At 48.8% G+C, this 12,399-nt stretch overlaps 1 protein-coding gene across 7 annotated transcripts in view; it reads left to right on the plus strand.

The window, feature by feature from the left end:
• Positions 1-12,399, plus strand: part of SEPTIN6 (septin 6) — a 67,163-nt gene that overhangs the window by 23,058 nt on the left and 31,706 nt on the right. The window lies entirely within an intron of this gene.

Genomic DNA, 12,399 nt, shown 5'->3' on the forward strand with positions numbered 1-12,399 from the left:
TGGAAGAGGGGCGCCTGGGTGGCGCAGTCAGTTAAGCGTCCGACTTCGTGTCAGGTCATGATCTCACGGTTTGTGAGTTCGAGCCCCACATCGGGCTCTGTGCTGACCGCTCAGAGCCTGGAGCCTGCTTCCCGTTCTGTGTCTCCCTCTCTCTCTGCCCCTCCCCTGCTCATGCTCTCTGTGTCTCAAAAATAAATAAAACATTAAAAAAAAAAAGTGTGGAAGAACATTCTAAGGAACTGTCACTTGCTCTGTTTGGCTAGCTCAGAGGCAGGTTTACTGTGAAGCTAATGAAACTTAAGCCTCGGGGCCCCCTCTTACACAGGCCCTTCCAAGGCCCTGTGACTGATTTTTAGTCATAATGTTGTTTTGTCTTTCTTGGAGGGCCTTTCCAATCGTGTAAGCTTTAGGTCCCACAGTACTTGGGTCTGCTCCTGGGCTAGTGCTTGGCTTGAGCTCGAGGAAAGTAGGGGGAGATGAGCCTGAAGAGGTCAACAGGAGTCAGATCATGGAGGAATTTCTAGAATGTGCAGACGTGGAGCCATTGAGTTTTATGAAGTAGAAGGAGATAGTCCGACCTTTGAAGAGGATTCTTCGGAAGGGTATGGAGAGTAGGAAGACCAATCAGGAGACTGTTGGACCAATGAGATCAAGGCCAGAGGTGACACAGATGCCGAGATGGAAAAAAAAGAGGCAGATTTGGTAAATACTGAGTAGGTAGAATCACCAGGACTCGGCAGAGACCTGGCGTGGGGTTGTGAAGGCAAAAGAAGAATCTAGAATGAGGCCCAGATTTCTGGCTTTGGAGAGTCTACAAGTGGTGGCAGTGTTCAGTGAAAGAATTAATATGAGACCGAGGTTCTAAAACAATCAGCTGTGTTTTAGACATGTCGAGTTTGAGCTGTCTGGGGACCGAGAGACCTGATGACCTCGAGGCGGAGGCAAGGGAACATACAGGGTTAGAGGTCAGCAGAGGGTCTGCACTGGAAATAAAGATTCGGGTTATCAAGGTATAGGGAGCTGTGTTCCAGCCACAGAGCCACGTAAGACCATCCAGGGATCAGAATGCTGGGCTAAAGACGAACACCTTAGGATGTTGACTGAGCAAAGGGAGCAAAAGACATTCTGCAGAGAGACTGAGCGGGGGTTGTTACCAAATTTGACTATGATGTTCATATCAGCTTTATTCAGAATGGTGCGCGAGTGAGGGGTGGGGTGCCTCAGAGCTGGGGGTGTGTGGAGGGCTGGGGGTCGGGCACCATCTGGATTTAACTAGATGTCACATGGTTATCACACGTACCTGTCTTGGAAAAGGCCGTTCATCACTTTGAGAAGGGTCTGCTCGTCCTTTGAGGATTCTCTTGCTTCTTGGATGAACTGGATCCCCAGCTCTCCTATTTCTCCCTTGTTTTTAAATTTGTTTTTTCACGTTTATTCATTTTTGAGAGACAGAGAGAGCACGAGGGGGAAGGGGCAGAGAGAGAGGGAGACACGGAATCCGAAACAGGCTCCAGGCTCTGAGCTTGTCAGCACAGAGCCCGACGCGGGGCTCGAACTCACAAACTGCGAGATTCTGACCTGAGCTGAAGTCAGACACTCAACCGACTGAGCCACCCAGGCGCCCCACTCCTATTTCTCCCTTGAAGCTCCAACAGTCATACTCGTTTCCGTCTAACGAACAAATAGATTTAGCTTGTTAGTGATTGAACCGAATTTTGGTTTCCATTTGAAATTCTAGGGGCGCCTGGGTGGCTCAGTCGGTTAAGTGTCTGACTTCAGCTCAGGTCACGATCTCACGGTCCGTGAGTTCGAGCCCCACGTCGGGCTCTGGGCTGATGGCTCAGAGCCTGGAGCCTGCTTCTGATTCTGTGTCTCCCTCTCTCTCTGCCCCTCCCCCGTTCATGCTCTGTGTCTTTCTCTGTCTCAAAAAAAAAATAAACGTTAAAAAAAAAATTTGAAATTCTAGACGGACACACCTCTGCTTTTTATAGGTTTGCTTATTGTGCTAATCTTGTTTGGTTGAGAATAAATTGGACCCTGGGGAAAAGGGGGGGGATATTTTGGGTCATCTCAGCTGCAGACTGCTCAGGATCTTTTCTATTAAATTTCTGGCAAGTCTCAGTAACACACATTCAACATATCTTTTTTTTTTTTTTTAAGTTTAGTCATTATTTTGACGGAGAGAAAGAGTGCAAGTGGGGGAGGGGCAGAGAGAGTAAGCCGGGCAGAGATTCCTGAGTGGGCTCCATACCACCTACCGCCAGCACCGAGCTCGACGCGGGGCTCAAAACCACAAACTGCGAGATCATGACCTGAGTCAAAGTCAGACGCTTAACGGACTGAGCCGTTGGTGCCCCCATTCAGCATGTCTGACATTGGAAACAGCCTTGGTAATGATGGTTTGGGAGGACCGAACCGACCATGGCACTTTAGAGGCTAATCTATTTCCGTTACACTTGTAATATCCTCATTGTTTTTCCTGATTATAAACATGATACGTACTAATAGAAAATCAAATAATACAAACTCGAAGAAGTAGAAATGAAAAGCCTGCCAGAAAGTGGGCTGGGGCGGAGTAAGATCCGCCCAGGGATGGAGTAAGGGTGGATCCAGATCCAGGGATTTGTAATAAAAAGCGGTGTTTTCTCCATACTGACGGGGCCATTTGGGCACAGATATGTCCGTGCAACCTCATTAAAGCAGAACACCAGGATGCCATACTCAGGGTGCATGGTCAACTACGAAGAGCAGTGATTCAGGCCACATCCTGGGGAAAGCCACTATTTAAAAGATGTAGGAGCAGGGCACCTGGGTGGCTCAGACCGTTGAGCATTTGGCTCACGTCATGATCTCATGGTTCGTGAGCTCGAGCCCCACATGGGGCCCACTGCTGTCATCGCAGAGCCCGCTTCGGATCCCCTGCCCCCCCCCACCCCTCCACCACTCATGCTCTCTCTCAAAAATAAATAGATTAAAAAAAAAAAGATGTAGGAGCAAGAGGGAGATTGAGCCAGGCTAGAAAGAGGCGTGCTTGGGAACTTACGCTTTGCTCTCAGACCTGAGTTCAGATCCCAACTTGCGCTTACTAGCCCAGAGATCTTGGACAAACATTTTGTGCTGCTCTCAGCCTAATGTTGTGGCTGGTCCGGCCCCTGTGGTTCTTACGCTAACGAGATGCCTTCAGCAATAACCATCAGGAAATTTGAGGACCAAAAAGGTTTATTATTCACAGGTCCTGGTTCTGCTTTTATCTAGATGGGGGGGTTTAGGCCCAGGCTTTGGTGGGCTGGCTCTAGATCGGTGACTTTAAAACATAAGATCGTGAATTTAAAGCGCTGGAAGAGAAAAGCAAATGGCCCAAATGGTCACATATGGAAATCAACCAAGATTTCTGAAACAAAGGAGCCCGGTGGGGGGTGGAGGGCGGGCGCGGAGGGGTGGCTGGCTCTTTACCTTTAGGTGGCTGGCAACCCGTGTTTTTTCGAGATAATCATTCATCTCTGAAGTGGATGTCTCCAGCACTTGCATTGCAAAAAAGAAACACCAACTCTCTGGAGCTTACACTGCAAGACACTTCCATTCTTTTTTTTTTTTTTTCTTTTAGTTTTTTTTTTTAATGTTTTTATTTATTTTTGAGACAGAGAGAGACAGCATGAGCAGGGGAGGGGCAGACACAGAAGCCGAAGCAGGCTCCAGACTCCGAGCTGTTAGCACAGAGCCCGACGCGGGGCTCGAACTCACGGAGTGTGAGATCATGACCTGAGCCGAAGTCGGACGCTCAACCGACTGAGCCACCCAGGTGCCCCAAGACACTTCCATTCTTTAGGGCTCAGTTTTCTCACCTGTAAAGTGGGGATGACGATAATACCAGTGCCTACCCTAGAGGGTTGTGGGGAGGCACAGTTGACAGGTCTGGTGTGCAAAATGCTTAAACAGTGCCTGGCACAGTAACTCAAGAACAGAAGATATTGTTATGATCATGACTTTTATTGGTAGAAGAATCGAGGGAGAGTTGTACCATGTAGCATCTGGGGAGGGAATAATAAATGGAACTGAAAAATATCTACTGGGTTTGGCAACATGAAGGTCACTAGTACATTCAGGAATAACAATTCCAGGGAGGTTGTAGGTAGAAGTTCAATTGCCATGAGTGAATGGAAGGTAAGCAAATAAAGGCATCAGAATAGCAGAAAGAGGGACGCCTGGGTGGCTCAGTCGGTTAAGTGTCCAACTCTTGATTTCGGCTCGAGTCATGGTCTCGCGGTTCCTGAGTTGAAGGCCCGCGTTGGATCCCCTGCTTGGGATTCTCTCTCTTCGCCACCCCTGCACCTCTCTTGTGCGCTCTCTCTCTCTTTCTCAAAATAAATAAATAAAACTTTAAAAAAAGTAGCAAAACGATAGTACTGGGGCGCCTGGGTGGCTCAGTCAGTTAAGCATCCGACTTCGGCTCAGGTCGTGATCTCATGGTCCGTGAGTTCGAGCCCCGCATCGGGCTCTGTGCTGACAGCTGAGAGCCAGGATCCTGTTTCAGATTCTGTGTCTCCCCCTCTCTCTGACCCTACCCTGTTCATGCTCTGTCTCTCTCTGTTTCAAAAATAAATAAACATTAAAAAAAAATTAAAAAAAAAAAGCAATAGAACAGAAAAGTGACACCAAAATCAAGTTCTTGTTTACATGGGAATTTGCATATGTAAGTCAGCAGGGAATGGATGGACTATTCAGGAAATTGTGCTGGGAAAATAGCCATCCGGGCTTCTGGGTGGCTCAGTCAGTTAAGCTTCCGACTCTTGATCTCTGCACAGGTCATGATCTCACTGTTCGTGAGTTCGAGCCCCTTGACGGGCTCTGTACTGAAGGTGCAGAACCTGCTAGGGCTCGGTCTCTTTCCCCCTCCCCCCTCAAAATAAATAATCTTTAAAAAAAAAAAAGAAAATAGGTCACCCTTTAGGAAAAAATAAAACGAGACCCTCCCACACAAACACTGGCCACAAAAATAGATTCCAGTTGGATTAAAAACAAATTCTAAAAATATAAGAGAAAATATAGGAGAATATTTTTATAGCTTTAGGGGTAGAAAATGCTTTTCTAATTGTGACACAATCCAAAAACCATATAAGAGAAGACCGACAGATTTAAACTTATTAAAATTAAAAAACCACCCTTTGTATTGAAAGATACTATAAACAAAAGTAAGAACAGACTACACACGGGGAGGAGATAATTGCAACCTATGCCACAAAGGATCTTTCTTAATTGTAAAAAGAGCTTCTACAATTCAGTGAGACGCAGGTAATTGACAGAAGGGGCAACGTAAATGGCCAATTAACATATGAAATGATGCTCACCCAAGGTCACGGTGATTAGGGAAGGCAAAAGGAAGCCATGAAATAGATCTTTCATCCATCAGATTTGCAAAAAATAAAAGATAAAAATGCAATGGCTGCTAACACCAGCTGATTTCATTTATGTTGCCGGGAATGTAAATTGATACAGATTTTTTTAGAGGGCACATATGGTGAGATCTGTCAAAATTTTCAATGCGAAAACCTTATGCTCCAGCAATTCCACTTTTAGGTATACGGCCTAGAGAAACGACTGCACACTTCATGACAAGTGTATTCACTGCAGCGCTGGATAGGGGAATAAAAAACTCTTTTAAACACTTTAAATTTCCACCAACAGAGCCACGAAGTGAGCCGTGGTACCGCCGCCCCAGGGCATTGTATTTGGCAGTTGAAAAGAATGTGGTAGGTCTGCGTAGACTCACAGGGACATGGCATTAAGTGAAAAGAGAAGTTACAGAATGAGAACAGATCGTGATGCCATTGGTATAAATCCACCTTTCACAATAAGACAGCAAACACATCCCCCCCCCCCCCCCCCCCGCCCCGTATGAATGCACAGAAAAAAAGATCGGCAAGGAGAATCAACAAACTAGGAGAGGAGAGTGAGTACATGTATCGGTCACATAGTTAAAAATACATTTAGAACAGAGTGAAGTTTAAAAAAGGGAAGCAGATAAAGTGGGCGTACACCGCTCGTTTAAAAAGCTTTCCTGGACTGGGAGAAAGAGATAAGGCACTGTCTAGGGGGAGGCAAAGAGGTCAGGGGCGACTTCTTTTTTGTTTTTTAAAGTTTATTTTTTGCAGTCCTCTCTGCGCCCAACATGGGCCTCGAACTCACGACCCCGAGATCGAGAGTCGCATGCTCCTCCAACTGAGCCGGCTGGGCGCCCCATGGGTGATGTTTTTGAGGCAGAGAGAGATGATGATGATGATGATGATGGTGATGATGATGATGTTGAGGGCTTGAACAGGAGCAGAAGCTTTGAGGATGTGAGAGAAAGAATCCACAACACGGAGCAACTAAATCGTTGTGGGGGATCTAGCACGAGTTAGCCAACTGGCACACAGTGGGGATTCGGTACCTATTTGTCGAGTGAACGAAATCTATATTGATGGGAAACATAAAACAAAGAAAACCCTTCTGAGTGTTTACCTTTCAAGACCAAACGTATCCATCGAACGTGTCAGCTAGGATGCCGACGACGACGAGGGTAGACAATAGCCTACGACGTGCTGAGTGCAACGGAGATGAAGGTGTTGCTAAAAGAGTGGTTCACGGGGGCGCCTCGGTGGCTCAGTCGGTTAAGCGTCCGACTTCAGCTCAGGTCATGATCTCGCGGTCCGTGAGTTCGAGCCCCGCGTCGGGCTCTGTGCTGGCTGCTAAGAGCCTGGAGCCTGTTTCGGATTCTGTGTCTCCCTCTCTCTCTGCCCCTCCCCCGTTCATGCTCTGTCTCTCTCTGTCTCAAAAATAAATAATCGTTAAAAAAAAATTAAAAAAAAAAAAAAGAGTGGTTCACGTCGTGAGTTATGGGGTTCGGCCCGGGCTGAAGGGCATGAGGCCAACAGGGGGCTGACAGCCAGTGAGATAACAGTGGTCAAGGCCCCAGAGGACTCCATGAGGTGAAAGACCGGGTTTAGGAGGATCGGAGGGGCAAGGGGGTTGGAAAGATGTGAGCCTGTGGTCAGAGAGCGGGGTGTCAGAGGCAGGATGTCTTGGGTGAAGCTGGTCTGGCTAATGGTAAGGCATGGAGTTGGCTGCAGCAGGGGGAGGTGACAGTTGTGAAGTTCAGACAATCAAGGAATAAAGAGGCTAGAGGTTGATGGGTTGTCCGCAAGCACATTGCAGTCACCCAGAATGGGGACAAGGACTCTGGGTCAGGTGACACCAGAAGAGGGTGTCTGGGGGGCGGGGGGCCGGTCGGTTAAGCGTCCGGCTCTCGGTTTCAGCTCCGGTCACGGTCTCACGGTTCGTGGGTCCGAGCCCTGCGTCGGGCTCTGTGCTGACAGCTCAGAGCCTGCTTACGATTTTCTCTCTCTCCCTCTTTCTCTGCCCCTCCCCTGCTCGTGCTCTCTCTCTCTCTTAAAATAGACTTTTTTTTTCTTTTTTAAGAAGAGGGTGGTGTGCGTGTCAAAAGGAGAAAGGGTTTTACACCGAGGTAGAGAGGGGTCCCAGTCCAGGAGTGGCACTGAGGGGCGGCACGAATGCCCACCCCTCTGACCCCAAGGCACACAGGCTGTGGGAGAACAAGCTGCCTGTGCTAGAGACGGCCGCCAGGTACAGATGCCCTCAGGGTTGCGGCATCCTGGGGTGGGGGGGGGGGGGCGCGGAATTAGGTTTCCATTAGGGCAAAGAGGCAGGCAAGTTCTCTGAAAAGGAAGATGACCTAGGCCAACACTGCTTACACTTTAATGTCACACACAAGGCCTTGAGGCTCTTGAGAAAATGCAGATTCTGGTCCTGTAGGTCTGGGTTGGGGACTGACTCTGCATTTCCAGCAAGCCTTCAGCTGATGCCCGTGCCTGCGGTCCAAGGACCTCATGCCCGAGTGGCAAAGCCGTAGGCAACTGTGTTTATCATGGCTCAGTGGTGGTGGGGGGGGGGTAGGGTTCAAAGGGCATAGTGGGAGCTTGTTTACAGGACGAGAGCCGGGGGGGGGGGTGGGGATGAGTCCAAGGAGGACAGAGCAGACTAGGGACGGGGGTAGAGGGAAGAAGAGGTGCCTGCAGGGATGATGATAGACTGAATTAGCTGTTATCACTTTGGGCATTGTTCCAGTAGACTTGACCTTGTGCCACCTTGGTTTTGCTGTCCGAGACGGTTGTGCTCAAGCACGGTGTCTGTGACCAGGCCTCGTGAGTTTCTGGCAGGGGAGGCTCGGTTGGCTGCGTCTGCACGGAGGACCGGCACACAGAGAATGCGTGTGCAATGCAGAGCAGGACACCAAAAGATGGCGCAGGATGGAATCTTCCAGACGGGCCAAGGTTTAAGGCAAGTGAGAAGAGTTATAGAGGCGGGAGATTCTGGTAGCAGTGAAGCTAGAGGGCAGTGTTTTTAAGAAGGGACTGGTCGGGGTGCCTGGGTGGCTCAGTCGGTTGAGCGTCCGCCTTCGGCTCAGGTCATGATCTCGCGGTCCGTGAGTTCATGCCCCGCGTCGGGCTCTGGGCTGACAGCTCAGAGCCTGGAGCCTGTTTCAGATTCTGTGTCTCCCTCTCTCTCTGAGCCTCCCCCGTTCATGCTCTGTCTCTCTCTGTCTCAAAAATAAATAAACGTTAAAAAAAATTTAAAAAAAAAAAGAAGGGACTGGTCAACAGTGTCAAGGAGGACGACCACTGAAAAGTGCTCGTTGAGAGGTAAAATCATTAGTTTTCTACACTATGTTTAAGAAACCCAAGGTCATCTGAAAAACAATTTTTTTAAGTTTATTTATTTATTTTGAGAGAGAGAGAGAGAGCGCGAGCGTGCACACAAATGGGGGAAGGGCAGAGAGAAAGAGAAACAGAATCCCAAGCAGGCTCTGAGCCATCAGCGCAGAGCCCGATGCGGGGCTCAAACTCACAAACTGTGAGTTCATGACCTGACCTAAGCTGAAGTCAGAGGCTCGACCGACTGAGCCGCCCAGTCGTCCCTCATAATCATAACTGTTTGAAAGTGAACCATTCAGTGCCATTTAATACATCCCCAGTGTCGCGCAGCCATCACGTCTGCCTCGTTCCAAAACATTCTTATCCCCCCCAGAATAACTCCCTTTCCCCTCTCCTCTTATTCCCTGGCAACTGCTATTCTGTTTTCTCTCCCTGTGACTTTGACTGTTCTAGGCACGACATCTAAGTGGAATCGACAATGTTTGTCCTTTTGTGTCTGGTTTCTTTCACTTGAAGGGTGTTTTCAAGATTCGTCCCTACGGAAGCGCATATCAGTCTGTTCTTCCTTTTAGGGACTCAGTAACATCCCATTGTTTGGAGATCCAACATTTTATTCAGCCAGCCAGCGTTGATGGCCATTGGGTTGCTTTCACCTTTGGGCAGTTGTGAATAGCTCATTGTTCTTTTTCCACTCCCAGCTAGCTCCCTTGCCTTCTACCTACTGGAAATCTCCCCTGGACCATTACCTTTGTTATTCCTCTCTGGAATGCTCTTCTCCCAGATCCTTCATGGCTCTCTTATTTCCATTGGTGCTGCTCAAAGGTCACATTGCCAGGGAAGCCTTCCCGGTCACTTTTGTTTATTTATTTATTTATTTATTTATTTATTAGCATTTATTCATTTTTGAGAGACAGAAACAGAGCACGAGAAGGGGAGAGGCAGAGAGAGAGGGAGACACAGAATCCAAAGCAGGCTCCAGGCTCCGAGCTGTCAGCACAGAGCCCGACGCGGGGCTCGAACCCACAAACTGTTAAGATCATGACCTGAGCCGAAGTCTGAAGCTTAACTGACTGAGCCAGCCAGGCGCCCCTCTCCTGGTCACTTTTTATCGCCATTATCTTATTGTCTTCACAGAACATATCACTATCTGAAAGGAGCAAGTAATAATGTCCAGGCAAGGAATTGTTTTGTGCTTTTGGCCTCCTTAGCTAGCCAGTGAGGCCTGGGGACTCATTCTTAGAATAACGGTTTTAAATGCCTAAAACACGACTCTTATACTAAAAATACAGTTCCCGAAATGTTTTCGAATTGTGACTTAGTAATCCACGTCCTTCTTTATTAGTTCCTAGAATATCTATACACAGGTCCACAACTCTCATCATTTAGAAGGTGTGTAAGTATAAAGGCTATTTTGAGATATTTGCAACAACTGCGATAGGAAATCAACATATCGGTGATTTCCATTGACTGTGAAATCACACGTGCTGCTCAAATTCCTGTAGCTCGTTACGTACCCTTGTGCCTGAAGAAATTGCTAAGCTTTCGGGAGAGCTTAGTGGCAACGAGGTGGTTCTTTTCCTACCCCAAGTTCGTGGATCCTATGAATTCTATCCATAGGCCCCTTGGAGGTCCGTGGACCCCAGATGAAGAGCCTGTGCCCTAAAACACGAGTGACGATGAGGGCTGGGTTATGTTGGCGATGGGTTTTGGAGGAGATGGAAGAGATTGTAGGGAGGCGGGGAATGACGAGCAAGAAGAAAGGTGCCCTCTCCGCCCCTCCACAGAGCTCGGGTGTGAGAGATGTAGAACTGTCCAGCTGAGGTTTATGAGGGAAGCCGCGTCTTTGAAGGGGAGTCGGGTATCACCCAGGAGAAGGGAACGTTTGTGCAGAGACTGTCTCTGGGAGTAAGGGGTTTTGTTTATCATGGACTGGAGACCAGTGAGCACAGCAGAGTGGGGTGGAACACTTACTCTGTTCCAGATCAGCATGCTGGACACCGAGGACACACAGGTGAGTAAGACAAAGGTAGATCACCCCTTCAGGATTAGTCTAAACCGAACGCTGTGGGTTCATTGCCTGGTTTGGCTGGTCTGATCCAGGCACCGCTTCGGGGACCCCTAAGAGCCTGACGCAGGAGCTGAAAGAGAGGCCCAGGGTATTACCAGGGACTGGGGTGGGGGGTAGAAAAAGCTCAAAATGCACTCTTTCCGCTCCTTTCATAGAACCAAAAAAATCAAGTAAAAAAAAAAAAAAGAAAAAGAAAAGAGTTATATAATGGAGACAAATGAGCCCATCACCCAAAAGTTAATTAGATAAGTCTAAGGGATGCACCAGCCCCCCCCCCACTCCTAATTCTTCAAGAACCTTCTAAGGATGTCTGCAACCAAGAGATTCTTGGATGCTGTTACCCTTCAGAATGATGTTTGGCTCAGAAGGATCAAAGGAAGAAAAAAAAGGATCTTATTTTTAGATTGTTCTCTGGAGCTCCAGAGATACCTTGCATGGATCTCTCCTCTCTATGTGGCTCTCAGAATCTAGGATTTGGTGATTCTTTTTTTTTTTTTTTTAAGAGCTATTTTCCCTTCTCTACCGGGGGATCTTTCAAAAAGGCTCAAGTTGGGGGCCTCCTGCAGGTGGGAAGCGTTGGCCGGTCCCCGCACCCACTTTGTTTTTTTGTTTTTTTTTTTTTTTTAAATTTTTTTTAACGTTTATTTTTGAGACAGAGACAGAGCATGAACAGGGGAGGGGCAGAGAGAGAGGGAGTCAAAGAATCCGAAACAGGCTCCAGGCTCTGAGCCATCAGCACAGAGCCCGACGCGGGGCTCGAACTCACGGACCGCGAGATCGTGACCTGAGCTGAAGCCGGACGCTCAACCGACTGAGCCACCCAGGCGCCCCCCCGCACCCACTTTGATCACGTTTCCATCAAGCAATGGGATCTGCAAACTCAGTTCCCTGGGGCTGGATGACAAACTTCTTCTAGCTTGAAGGGAGGAAGCCCCGGACACCGCAGACAGACCGGGAGATCAGAGAGACAGATCAGAGAGACGGGGAGATAAGAGCAGAGGCAAAGCCGAAGCAAAGCTGACCTAGTTAGAGCAGAAAGAGGCTGCAGGGGCGGCAGGAGTGGCCTGGGAGAAAAGAGACGAGCTTCCCAGGACAGGGAGGAGCAGAGGGCTGGCTCTTGTTTAAGACGCCCTGGCAGGACTTGGGGTCATAAAGGGGATTCTGCGTGGAGACTCAGTGAGCTCTGTGTGTGTGTGTGTGTGTGTGTGTGTGTGTGTGTACGTACATGTGTGGAGGGTGTGGAGGGGAGTGTCTTTACCAAATTTTGTCCAAATGCTTAGGTTTTAAAGTCACGCTCTTGAAGGAAATGAGAACCAGAAAACTATCTGGCCCTCGGGGGAGCCTCGTAGGCAGTGCCATGAACCCAGCAAGACTGAGCAGAGCCCAGAGCCTTCTGCCAACATTCCCCGTCCTGGCCACCCCCTGGGACCCAGCTCCCATACTAGGCGCTGGGGGGAGACGGAGGAAGCAAAGACGGGGGACCCAGTCTGGAGTGCGATCAGCACCCCCCTGACCCCCAGAGATGCCAGTGAGCGCCACACTGCATCGGGGCCCCATGGGGGACAGAGACGTGCCCGTCGTGGTCTCTGCCCCTCAGAGGGACGAAGTCTATTTGAGGGAACG

The sequence above is a fragment of the Panthera pardus genome, unplaced genomic scaffold, assembly GCF_024362965.1.
Source record: "Panthera pardus isolate Hobbes unplaced genomic scaffold, ASM2436296v1 HiC_scaffold_27, whole genome shotgun sequence".
Lineage (NCBI taxonomy): Eukaryota > Metazoa > Chordata > Mammalia > Carnivora > Felidae > Panthera > Panthera pardus.